Source organism: Artibeus jamaicensis, unplaced genomic scaffold (genome assembly GCF_021234435.1).
Source record: "Artibeus jamaicensis isolate MK-2021 breed Jamaican fruit bat unplaced genomic scaffold, CSHL_Jam_final contig_519, whole genome shotgun sequence".
NCBI lineage: Eukaryota > Metazoa > Chordata > Mammalia > Chiroptera > Phyllostomidae > Artibeus > Artibeus jamaicensis.
The window spans coordinates 9,656,118-9,668,287 of record NW_026521871.1 but is presented as its reverse complement, the minus strand read 5'-3'; the positions used below and the strand labels follow the sequence as shown (position 1 = coordinate 9,668,287).

Below are 12,170 nucleotides of genomic sequence, written 5' to 3'. Positions count from 1 at the left end.
TCTATGAATAAGCAACTTCCCTCCCTGAGCCTCTGGTTGCTTCTCAGCACAAGATTCTTCTTTTAATGTACTGAAGACCCAAACACAGTGTCATGCCCAAAATTTCTGACCAGTTGCAATTTTACTGCAATGTTGTCCAAAACAGGGGAAAAAATGAATCTTCCTACAGGCAAACCTCTTTCAATTAGGGATAGAGGCGTGAGAGAACTAATTAATTTCACAAGCAACCATTTATAACAATTTCTTCAAATGCCTGTACCTCTACCAGCAGCCTTACTAATAAAGAATAAAATCTTCCAGCCCTGGCTGGTATAGCTCAGTGGATTGAGCGCGGGCCTGGGAACCAAACAACCACAGTTCGATTCCCAGTCAGGGCACATGCCTGGGCTGCAGGCCAGTTCCCAGCAGGGAATGCACAAGAGACAACCATACATTGATATTTCTCTCCCTCTCTCCTTCCCTTCCCCTCTAGAAAATAAATAAAATAAAAATCTTTCAAATATAGCATTGAGGTTTGCAATTTTCATATTCAAAACAAATAAATTAACAAAATCCCAAGGTGATGACCTTCTTAGAGCAAGCTCAATAAAGGAGCCGAAGGAAAACCAAGATTTATCCCATATCTTACATATCACGTATGTGCAGGGAGGCAGGGCAATTTTAAGCAGATTTCTCCCTTTGTCTTCTGAAGCAGTGGTTAGGAAGCGTTAGTGTGAATCAGAATCACCCAGAGAACTTGTTGAACTGTAAATTGCTGAGCACAACTTTAGAGCTTCTAATGCAGTAATTCTGGGGTGGGTCCTGAAATTCTGGATTTTGAACAAGTTCTCAAGTGATGCTGATGCTGGTTATCTGACCACCACAGTTTGATAGCCACTACTCTAAAAAATGCCCAATATGTCAGAGCCATAGCTCAGAAGATTTGAGTGGGGATGCTAACCTCTTTTATTTACTCCCAGCAGGGTAATTATTGATGGACAACGATGCCTGCAAGATTTTACCATTTGATTTGGAAATCCAAAATCAAATGGTAAAGATAGTTACTATATAAATCATTTTCCAGCCATGCAGAACTTCCAGGAATTTGTGGACACCAAACCACACACTTTTGAAAGCCTTCCCTAAAAGGAAAGCTTATGAGAAGCCCAGAGGATATGAAGTAAAGACACTCAAAAATAAATTCAATAATTACTTCATAGCAACATTGTCAAATTTTAACATAACCAAAGGCCATATGAAATATACTAGAAATTGACTACACAGCAAAACCTAAGTAATTAAGAAAAAGTAAAACAGTTTAACCAAACTGTGGGGGAAAATTAAAAAATAAATGTCTTAGTACTTCTTTTAAAAAGTATATACCACAACGAAGGACAAATAAGAAAAAATAGGAAAATTCCGTTAAAATTCCTCTACATTTTATTTGCATTATAAAATGCAAATAAAAATTCAGAATTATGCCACCTATTCAACAGGATTTGCATTCTTTCTTCGATGAAGTAAATATTTATTACAGCACACTTTGGGCAAGGCTCTTGGAATGAAGTATACTCTGCCCCTCATCCTCTGACTCAATGACATCCACGGCATGAGCTGAGGAGCGTGATAACAGGAAAACAAGTACACTGAACACAGAGGAAACAACCCATTAGACCTTGTAGGAATGGAAGGGCATCCCAGGTGGGTGCACAGCAAACACCAAGTTCTAAAAGAGGAAACAGTTCAGGGCATATTGGGGAAAGGCTGTACAATGTGACAAAAGTAGAAAATGCTATTAAAGTGGGATCATGTGAGGCCCCCAAAGACAGCCCATCAGAGTTTCGCCTTGTATCACATTTAACAGGAAGTCAATGAATAAAGGTGTACTCTTTAAAGGAACAAGAGTACCCCTGTGAGAATGCAGAATTTAGGCACAAATATAGTAGTAATAGCAATACCAGATGCCAATTATGAAAACTTTAAGGTCCACACAAAATGGTAGAAAAATAAGTTATAGAGATCATGTACTTGCACGTATCCTCACGCTTTGCCCATAATTATGCCCTAGGCAGGACCCCTACAAGCTGCTCTACAAGGGATTCTAATACAGTGCCCTCTATTAGAAAGCACTTCTAAAAACCAGCAATGAAAGCTTTAGCCAAGGCTGGAGAAATCACAGCTCAAACCCAAACAAACCAGGGTGTTGAGTTTCATGAGATGTACCTTTGCTGCCACTTGTGAAACCTGTTTGTACATGACGTGTCTTCAGAGGTAAGACCCACAAATGCCGTGGCAGCAGGACAAAGGACACAGGTGTAGTGGAAATGGTCAAGCCTTTCTGCAAAAGCTAGTGTGCAGAGTAACTGATCTGTCTGAAGTTATTTATCTGCGGATTTTATTTTAAAATGTACTCTTATGAAGTTCTGAAAGGGCCATCTTCATGGCTACCACATGGCCCAGGCTACTACTGTTTATCCTTGCTCAGTTCAGGATTACAGACAACTCCTACTGTCCAGTTTTCTTGGGACAGTCCCAGTTAGTGTTGTCCCAGTAAGTATTAATAGCACCCTCTTTCATTCTCAGAAGTGCCCCAGTATGGATGATGTATAGTCACTCTTCTCATTTATTCTTGTCTCACTTCAATCGCTCCTCCACATCATAAGGAAATTATTACAACAGCCTCTGATTCCTTCCCAGTTTAAAACCTTTCTGTGGCTTCCACTGTGTTGGCACCAAAGGCCTGCCCTGTTATGCTCATTCTTGTATTTTTCTTCCTACCCATACCAGAATTCTTTAGTTCCTCAAGGACACTAGAGATTTCTGCTCTGGGCCCTCACACATGCTGTTTCCTGCGACCAGGAATGCTCTTCCCCATCATCTCCTTTTCCTGCTAATTCTCAAAAATCACTTCCTCAGGAAAGCTCCCCTAGAGCACCTCTTCAGACTTCCAGTATGCACTTGTATTTATAACACCACATGTGTGACTAAATGCTTGTGTGCCTAGTTGTTTAATGTGTGTCCATGGAACACAGCTCCCTGAGGACAGGTTTATTTACCATAGAAACCTCAGTGTCTAGAACAGTGTTCTCTACACACTAGGTGCTCAATTAATATTATTGAATAAGTTAGTGCCCTTAGATCACATGTTACAATTTTTAATGTAAAAAATAAAGTCTCCATTTACAAAAAGACTTCATTTATTCATCAGTATAGTAATTTCCCATTGCTGCTGTTACAAATGACCACAGACTGAATGCTTTAAAATAACACAAAATTTTTATATTATGCTGTTAGAGGCAAAAAGTCTCAAATGAATCTCTCAGATTATAACCAAGGTGTCAGCAGGACCATGATCTGAAGGCTCTAAGAATCCCTTCCTTTGCTTTTTCCAGCTTCTACGGGCTGCCCGAGTTCCTTGGCTTGTGGGCACATTCCATCTCCGAAGCCAGCAATTGCATTACTCTGGTGCATTCTTTCATCATCACATCTGCTCTGACTCTGACTCTCTTGCCTCCCTCCTTCACTTATAAAGATCATTGTGATTGCATTGGGCTCATTCAGATAATTCTGGATAATCACCCCATTTCAATGCCCTTAATTTAATCACATTTGCAAGATCTTTTGCCACGTGATTTAACACAATCAGAGGTTTCAGGGATTAGGATACCCACCTCCTTGGGAAGAGGAGCATTATTCTGCCTGAAACCTATTTTAACGCACTTCTCCCTTTACATGAACACAATAACTGCAATAACAGGAATGAGAATATATTATGGTGCCCTGGCCGGTGTGGCTCAATGGATTAAGCACCAGCCTGGGAACCAAAGGGTCACTGGTGCAATTCCCAGTCAGGGCATATGACTGGGCTGCTGGCCAGGTCCCCAGTGGCAGGGGGCTCAAGAGAGGCAATCACACATTGATGTTTTTCTCCCTTTCTTTCTCCCTTCCCTTCTCTCTAAAAAAAAATATTTTTAAAAAGAATACATTATGGTTCTGTATCCTATAGAATCACTAAAAACTCATTTTAGATAAGGCAAAGAGTAGCAGCATGAAAATAAATGCAATTCACTCTTTCCTTGGAACAGTTTCTCATGTAGCAGACATTTCAGAAGAGCTGCTCAATTCAAAGCAACTGCCTTAATAGCCATGTGGAATGTAATAAAAATGGCATATATAACTGAAGAGAATACCTTTTTCCTATGAGTGAGCTTTTTTTTTTTTTTTAGTAAGCTCAACTAGATATTGGAGAGCAAAGAATTTAATTCATTAAAATTCATGTTTTATACCAACACCTGCAACATGCAATTCCATGAGCTAGACTATTACTAACATTGAAAGTTTTGACCCACAGTTCTTAACAATTTTGGGGTCATGAACCCTGGAATTTCTAGGAAATTCTAGTAGTTTGGGGTATTTTAGCAGAATATTTCAGTTGGGATACAGACACCATGACAAGGAGTGGCAGTAGCAATGGCAGCATTTTTTCCTATAGTCTTGAAACAATTCATTCTTCCTCTTTCCTTTAGGGTTTACAGTGGAATAAATGCTTTCACAAAGAGCCTCCCTTGTCCAGAATCCTTTGGTCTATGTCACTTCTTCCCCTTCTCAGGGAACTAAGTGTACTCAAGGCCACATACTATCGTACATTCTTCTAAAATCTGGTATCTTTCTTATTAAACTCACCACCATGCACCCAAGTTCTATCCAGAAGGGTTTGTTCCTTCCAGGCAACTGCTTATCCATGCAGAAAAGCAGGTTGGGTTTCATCCAAGGACCAAATTTTCTGTCTCTTATCTCTTAGGTTTGGCCTTTTTTCCTCCTTCTTTTAATTTATTTTTACCTCATGCATTCAATAGTCATTCAATAAATATCACTGAATACCTGCTCAATACCAAGCTGAGTATTGAATTATAATAGTAAACAAGAAAGGTACGACCCTGTTCATATAGAGCTTACATTCCATGGAGGAGACAAAATTAAACAAATAAGTATACCAACAATTATAATAATGATATTTGCCATGATAAGTCATAGTAGAAGTCATAAAATGGCTGGACGTACGTAAAATCCGGCCAAGAATTTTAAATAGTTACTGATTTTTTAAATAAAAAAAATTCACAATAAAATAAGGAATCTCTGCTACTCTTTTTTTAAAAATGACTAGAACTGAGTAACAGCTGTCCCTTTGATAGAGCACATGGTTTCTGATTCTACAGTCCTCAGCTCTGCCTCTGTCTCCCTGCCAGTGAGCCACAGTCCAACCATTTGTCATCACGTTTATGCTGCTGTATTAAATATAGTAGCCACTAGCTACATGTGACTATTTAAGTTCCAATTAGTTAAAAGTTCAGGTCCTTAGTTGCACTAGCCACATTAAGTGCTCAGTAGCTACCATAATGGACCAGGCAGATGCAGAAAACTATGATCAATACAGAAGGTTTTGCTATCAACAATCCATTTCATTCATTCTTTACACCACACACTTGTCTCTTACAGGCATACCAGTTTGCAAGCCCTACTATAGGATGATATGAAATTGTTTAAAGAGAAGAACCAAATTAGATCTGGAAACCCAGGGAAGTCTCCCTGGTGGAAGTGACCAGGCAGCTGGGATCTCAAAGACATGCCACTGCTGGTTGGTTGAGGGTAGCTGGAGGAAAAGTGATCTAGAAAGAGAAAACAATGTATAAAGAAATACGAAGAGGGAATCTATGCTTATAGAAATCTTTCTTGATTATCTTACCTCACTTCACATCTCCTTACTAAAAAACATCCTTGCTTAACATATATCCAAGCAGTAGAGGGCTACATATAAATTCAGATCTTCAGATAACACTGCTCGTGCTTTTGAAACTTGAAAAACCATCTCCATTTGAAGGGCACATACCCAGAAAATCAACTTTTCTTCCTCTCCAATTCAGGATGATCGTCTCCAATTCTGAGACTATCAATGCCTTAAACGTGAGGACCATCTGCTGAGCAGACCGTTTCCCAGGGAACAGCAAATGCTCTTCTTGAGTGAATTCCACTGTAATAGTTTTCCTTTCTAAAGGACAGTGACTTCTCTGTGGAAGAAGGCATTCTTGATTTTTTTCAAAACTTACATCTTCTGGAAAATGATGTGCTTTAGGAATTGTTTCAGTCCTCATGCTGCTGAAAGCCAATTTTTTGCTAATAGTTTCTCAAGTGCTGGAGCCTATTTATTATTTGATACTTTTTTTGGACCCTTAGTAGTAAAAATATGGAAGCAGTTCTGATCTTTCCACTGAGGAGACCTTGCTCTTCTGGTCCATGCAACCAAATGACAACTAATTCCATGCAACTAAATTAGAACTGTTTCTGAAACATCATTAGTTCTGTTAGAAATAGAAAAACACATGACTAACTACTGCCCTAAAAAGCTCACAGCCCAAGAGTAAAGCAAGACAGATATGTAAATATGCAATAATCAATGCAAAGGTAGGCATGTTACAGGTGTTAAATGACCAAATAACACACGCATTGGTAAAAAAAAAATCAAGGTGAGTCTACATGTGCAGCCTACAGGGAGGGGAAGCATCCCTCACACAGTTCTTCCACTGAGCTCTAAAGGAAATCCAGGAGCAGTGTTTTAGACAAAAACAAACCCAACTTGTTACTTCCCAGCCTAAGCCCTCCTGCCCACTTTCCTCTCACAGATCCTTGAGACCAACAAGATTTAAGACTTTAGTCCCATCAACAGACTCCCAAACCCACAAAATTCCTTCCTGTACTTAATGCTACATTTTATACTTCATTAATGGGATCTTTTGCCAGCGTCAGTGGGGATCTTCATCACGCCACCAGATGACGGCATCACCCTTCCTGGACTGCACATGTGTTTATTGCAAGAAGAAATATCAAATCCCCCACTCAAGCCCTTCCAGTTGGCCTGTCTACTACTTGCTTGTACTTTCATCTTTACTGTGAAGCAACCTTGTTAAAAAATTTATTTTTCAGGTGCCACCACAGATAAATCGTCCTTTTGATCAGGAAAAAAGCATAGTGAAATTAAGAAAGGACACATTTTCCTTTTTCTGGGAAGGTTTTGGGGATGTCAGTCATGGTAAAAATCTTTCCCTGGGAATGTTGTCCACATCTGCAAACTGTTCCCATAAGGTCTATGCAGAAATCCATTTAAGAATATACCTTTGCTCCATGATAAGCAATCTTCCCTGGAAAATGCCAACCCGGCCTCCTCAGCTGAACTATAAAGTCACATTGCTTTCTTTTTCTCTATGACAGGACAGAAGGAAGTGATTCACACACCTGAATTCTCTCAGGAACGGAAAATTTCTCACAGGAGAAATTTTGATAGCTTTACTTTCTTTAAAAGTCACAACATACATGAGAGTTTTAAGGGTTCCTTACCCAGCAGAGAAAGAAAACTTAAGATGGGATCATGATAATGTGAATAATGTAATTGAGTTCTGCCTTTTCGCTTCCTTTCTTTTTGCATTTTATCAGAAGTGAGAATTTTGTAAATTATAATGTAAATGGAACAAATTCATCGTTTCTGAAGATACTGTGATGCCTGTACTACTACTTAGTTGTGTGATGTTGTCCAAGCCCCTTGACCTCTCTGAGACCTAAACCAAAGGGGCCCTTGTTTTGGGCCATGAACTCTGAAAGACCACACACATGACAAACTTCGAAATGCGATTTTTTCTTTGGTAACATCCTGAGCCAATTGGGAGGGACTCGTTAGCTGAACTTGGCTCCCAAGGCATAGGATGCTGAGCTGAGAGCCCTTGAGAAGATGAACCACAGTCTCTGCCCTTAGTAGGGACAAAAATGGTATCTAGCTGTCTGTCCCAAATTACCCAGATAACTCTGCTACCTCCCCACCCCCCTGTTCAGAGGATGTGGTCTAAGAGGCACTTAGAACCCTCTGGAAGGTCTGAGTTAGACAAGTATGGCCTGGAGGTGGAGAACCTGCCCAACTCACCTCCCTAGGGAGCTGGGAAGGTCATCCCCATTTTTGGTTGTTGGGCTCAGGGGCCTGGGGCCTGGGCCAGCTCCCACCATGCCCTGCTCCAGCAGAACCATGCTACCAAGCAGGCTCACAGGCCACAGGGTTGGCCCTGATGAGACTGAGGCTCCTGCAGCCTCCAGACACTGGGCTGCAGCCCCGGGAGAGAAGGCAGGCATAGCCTGATTAGACAGACCTTTAGCATATTTCGCATTGGGTCTGTGGGTCTCCATTAGCGCTTGTGCTGGCCCCACAAATGGTAGGGCATCCTGTTTCTGGCTCCTTGTCTAAAAATAAGAGGACCTGCTCTAAAATGTCATTATACTTTCCCCTTAAGTACCTTAAGGTAAAGCAAAGTAAAAATCACAATTCAAGATGTCAGAAAATAAAATAAAACAAAATTTATTTTTCCAGAGTTATTCCAAGAAGAAATCCTTGAATGAATTGCAGTTGCTGGCTTGCCCTTTCCTACCTCTCAGGTTGCATGCCCTATAAAAAGAATGTCATTAAGTAAAACTATGGTTTAAAATGCTTAGGGATACACCCACACAAAATACCACAAATACCACACTGTAAAATTCTCCATGTGGTATAAGAATCACAATTTATCGCTCTCTAATGATCAATTGGCAATTAATACTTAACCACCTACTTGCACTGAAGACCTTTTCTAAAATACACATGAGGAAGAAACTATGGAGAGATTATTTCAAGACTCAGCATTCAAATAACTCTAAAGAGAACAAATAAAAGCCATGCCAAAAGAAGCCCAAACTACAAACACTGAGGAGTATTTACTATTATTACTGAGAAGCATTAACTTAAAATATCTAGAGATACCAACTGTGAAACACTAATCTGAATTTTCATTTTTCTGATTTTCATACTAATTACTAAGACAGATGTGCTTACTCTTCATGGTGCTTAAACCATAAGCACAGTATGAAAAAGAGCCCCCCCCCATCAGAAGCATAAATAATGTTTCTATATTATGTTATATTCCCATATATCATGGAACTGGCTGAAATGTATCTCTGGCTACTGTAAATCATAAGTAAAGTTATGTAGAATCTCCTCCTTGAATGTAGAAAACAAGCGCATAGCAATGAAATCTGGAGTTATACACAATTTGAGTGTGAGTTTCTTCATAATCCATTTTAATTGATTTATATAGACAGGAAAGAGGGGAACATTAAACCTTTTACAAACCTTCCCAAGCTCTCCTAATTAGGCCAGTCCTGCATAAAGAACTGCATAGTTTTAGAAAATCTGAGAGCAATGAAATTAAAATGAGATAAATTGGGGGAAAACACACATATTCCAACACCTGTTCTCAAATTCTGTGTTCTAACAAAGGGAAAGTTATAGGTAATAGACACAGAGGGCTATGACCAGGTTCCTCACTGGCCACAAAATGGTATTTCAGAAATTTCTGTTCATAATTTACCATTATGAAGAAATCTATGAAACAAGCCAAAAGCATCAAAGCGCACAGAAAATGTACTTGACTTGAGAAGTCTATTTAACAGAACATTAACTGAGACATGTAAAGTAACCAATCTCTGTCAGGAGTTAAGGTATTAGTTGTTTTTTAAAAAGCATTTGAATCTCTATTTAAAATGTTCTCAGAACCTTTCTGTGTAGCAAGTTGCAGAGTACATGTAAATGTAAAAACTAAAATATCTGAACTAAATGACCCCGTTCTAGAATATATGTAAGGCAGCACTAAAACATCTGCCATATTTCTTCAGAATCTAAGCCACCATTGATGATAAGGCACTTCTTAATTTATATCTGCAGAGAAAGAAAAATCTTATAATAATAACACCGTCAAGTGTGAGACATACCCCAATTTCAGAAGTCATAAAATGTGTAAGGTAAGTCATTAAAATACAAAACAATGATGCTTGAAAAAAACAGAATGAACATTTTGCATATGATGACCACTTACCAAAGACTTGTAAGATACACAGGGACGAGAACTAAGCGGGGTGGAAATGGGAGGGAGGTGGGGAGCAAGGGGCGGGGGAGGCTGGGATGGGAAAAATAGACAAAAAATGTACTTGAAAAATAACTAAATTAAATAAATAAATAAATAAATTTAAGAAAAATCCTTAAATAATTTTTAAAATTGAACAAATAATTTATCTCTTCATCTGGAGGAAGAACAAATACATGAGAATAGCTGTTAACACATGAGGATGACAGGGACTTTATAGCCTTGGTCTGGGGAAAGGACGGCTAAACCTACATGCAAGGTTAAAACAGTGAAGGTGAGGTTGATACACTGACTCCATAAAAATGTAAAACTATCTTGTACCAAAGTTGTAGAAAATATAAATTGCTTTTGAAAAACTGGGGAGAAATTGTCACATAACTGACTAAGGGCTAACATTGTTGTATGCAAATCCATGAGATTTTTTAAAAATCCAAAAGAAAAATAAAGAAAGACAAGTCTATAAGAAAAACTCATGCAAATGGTCAATAAATATATGAAAAAAAAGACTTGTAAGATAAATGAAAAAAAATGTGGAATGAATAAAATTTCTATACAAGTGACCACAAAGACAAACAGCTTCTCCCTTCACTACTCTGACCCAGCTTTCTCTACCACATCAGAGTTTCTATAGTACAGCAGTAAAAAGCACATACTCCAACACTAATATTATAGACATATCCACACACTCACCCCCATCTAGTGAAGAGGGTCAATAAACTATGACATGCCCTAAACCCAGCTGCCAATTTTGTAAATAAAGTTTTATTTGAACAGAGTCATGCTTTATGTATTGTCTATGGCTGCCTCTATTATGCTATAATGGCTGAACTGAGTAATTGCAGAGACAAAATGGCCCAAAAGCTTAAAATAGTACTGGGCTGTGAAATATTCCACTTACTTTTTTTCATAAAATAAAAGATATGTTTTTCACTTTCACCAATAACTTTATTGATTTGGATATTTTGAATACATTGGCTGTCTCCTGCTATTGGCTCCTAGTGGGAAGACGCCAGGGGTGCCGCTAAACATCTTCCAATGCTTAAGACAGCCCCACAGCAAAGATTTGGCCAGAATGTCAATAGTACCAAGAAACTTCGCAAACCACTTTTGACACATTTGATCAGTCACAGCACCTTCTCCATATACTCCACAAACCTTTTTTTATTTCAGTTGTGTTTTTACCTTTCTTGAAATAATAAAGCATAATATACTGAAAATGTTGCTTATTTTCTTTCATCTTCAACATTACGATGGCTATACAAAAATTCACCAACTTTGATAAGTTTTTTTTTTTCAATGCACACTGGTATGAAGCTGTCCCAATAGAATCTAACAAAACTGTTTCCAAAGAAGTTAGACAACTAAGCACTACTATAGCCATGCAGAAAAAAACTTAATGAACTTTTTGGCCAACCCAACACTAATTATCTCACTCTTAAAGAAAAACTTGACCAAGCCATACACTAGAACATGAGGCCCTAAACAGCAGATGCCACATTATAAACTGGTCTTACTCTCCCAGCAGTATCTGATACCAAGTGAAAAGCAGATAATGAATGCCTAGCAGTAGATTTTAGTAATCTAAGAACACCGCACTTCTAAGTCAAGCCAAAAGGTCTTCTGACACACATACCTTTTCACACTTATCACCCTTCAAGCTAATTTTCATTTCTAGGAGAATCTCTTTGCACTCCATTTTACCTTTCTTTCAAGATTTAGTATATAAATCAGTCCCACACAAGCTGCAGGACTAATGCAAAGATTAACTCTATCTTCCTTGTTAAATTAATTAAATAGATGCTTTACAGAAAAAAAGACTAACTTCATCTATCTTTCTGATTAAGTTCATTGAATAGGTGCTTTTAAAAATGAACAGATTTTCGACCTGCCTTTTGACCCAGCAATTCCACTGCTAGGATTATATCCCAAGAATCCTAAAACATCAATTTCAAAGAACCTATGCACCACAATGTTCATAGCAGCACAATTTACAATAGCCAAGAGTTGGAAGCAACCTAGGTGCCCGTCAGTAAATGAATGGATCAAAAAATTGTGGTACATATACACAATGGAATTCTATGCTGCAGAGAGAAAGAAGGAGCTACTACCCTTTGCAACAACATGGATGGAACTGGAAAGCATTATGCTGAGTGAAATAGGCCAGGCATTGAAGGACAAATACCATATGATCTCACCTTTAAC

General features: G+C 38.6%; 1 protein-coding gene across 1 annotated transcript in view; it reads right to left on the bottom strand.

Annotated features, from left to right (window-relative positions):
- Window positions 1-12,170, bottom strand: part of ERC2 (ELKS/RAB6-interacting/CAST family member 2) — a 982,831-nt gene that overhangs the window by 744,956 nt on the left and 225,705 nt on the right. The window lies entirely within an intron of this gene.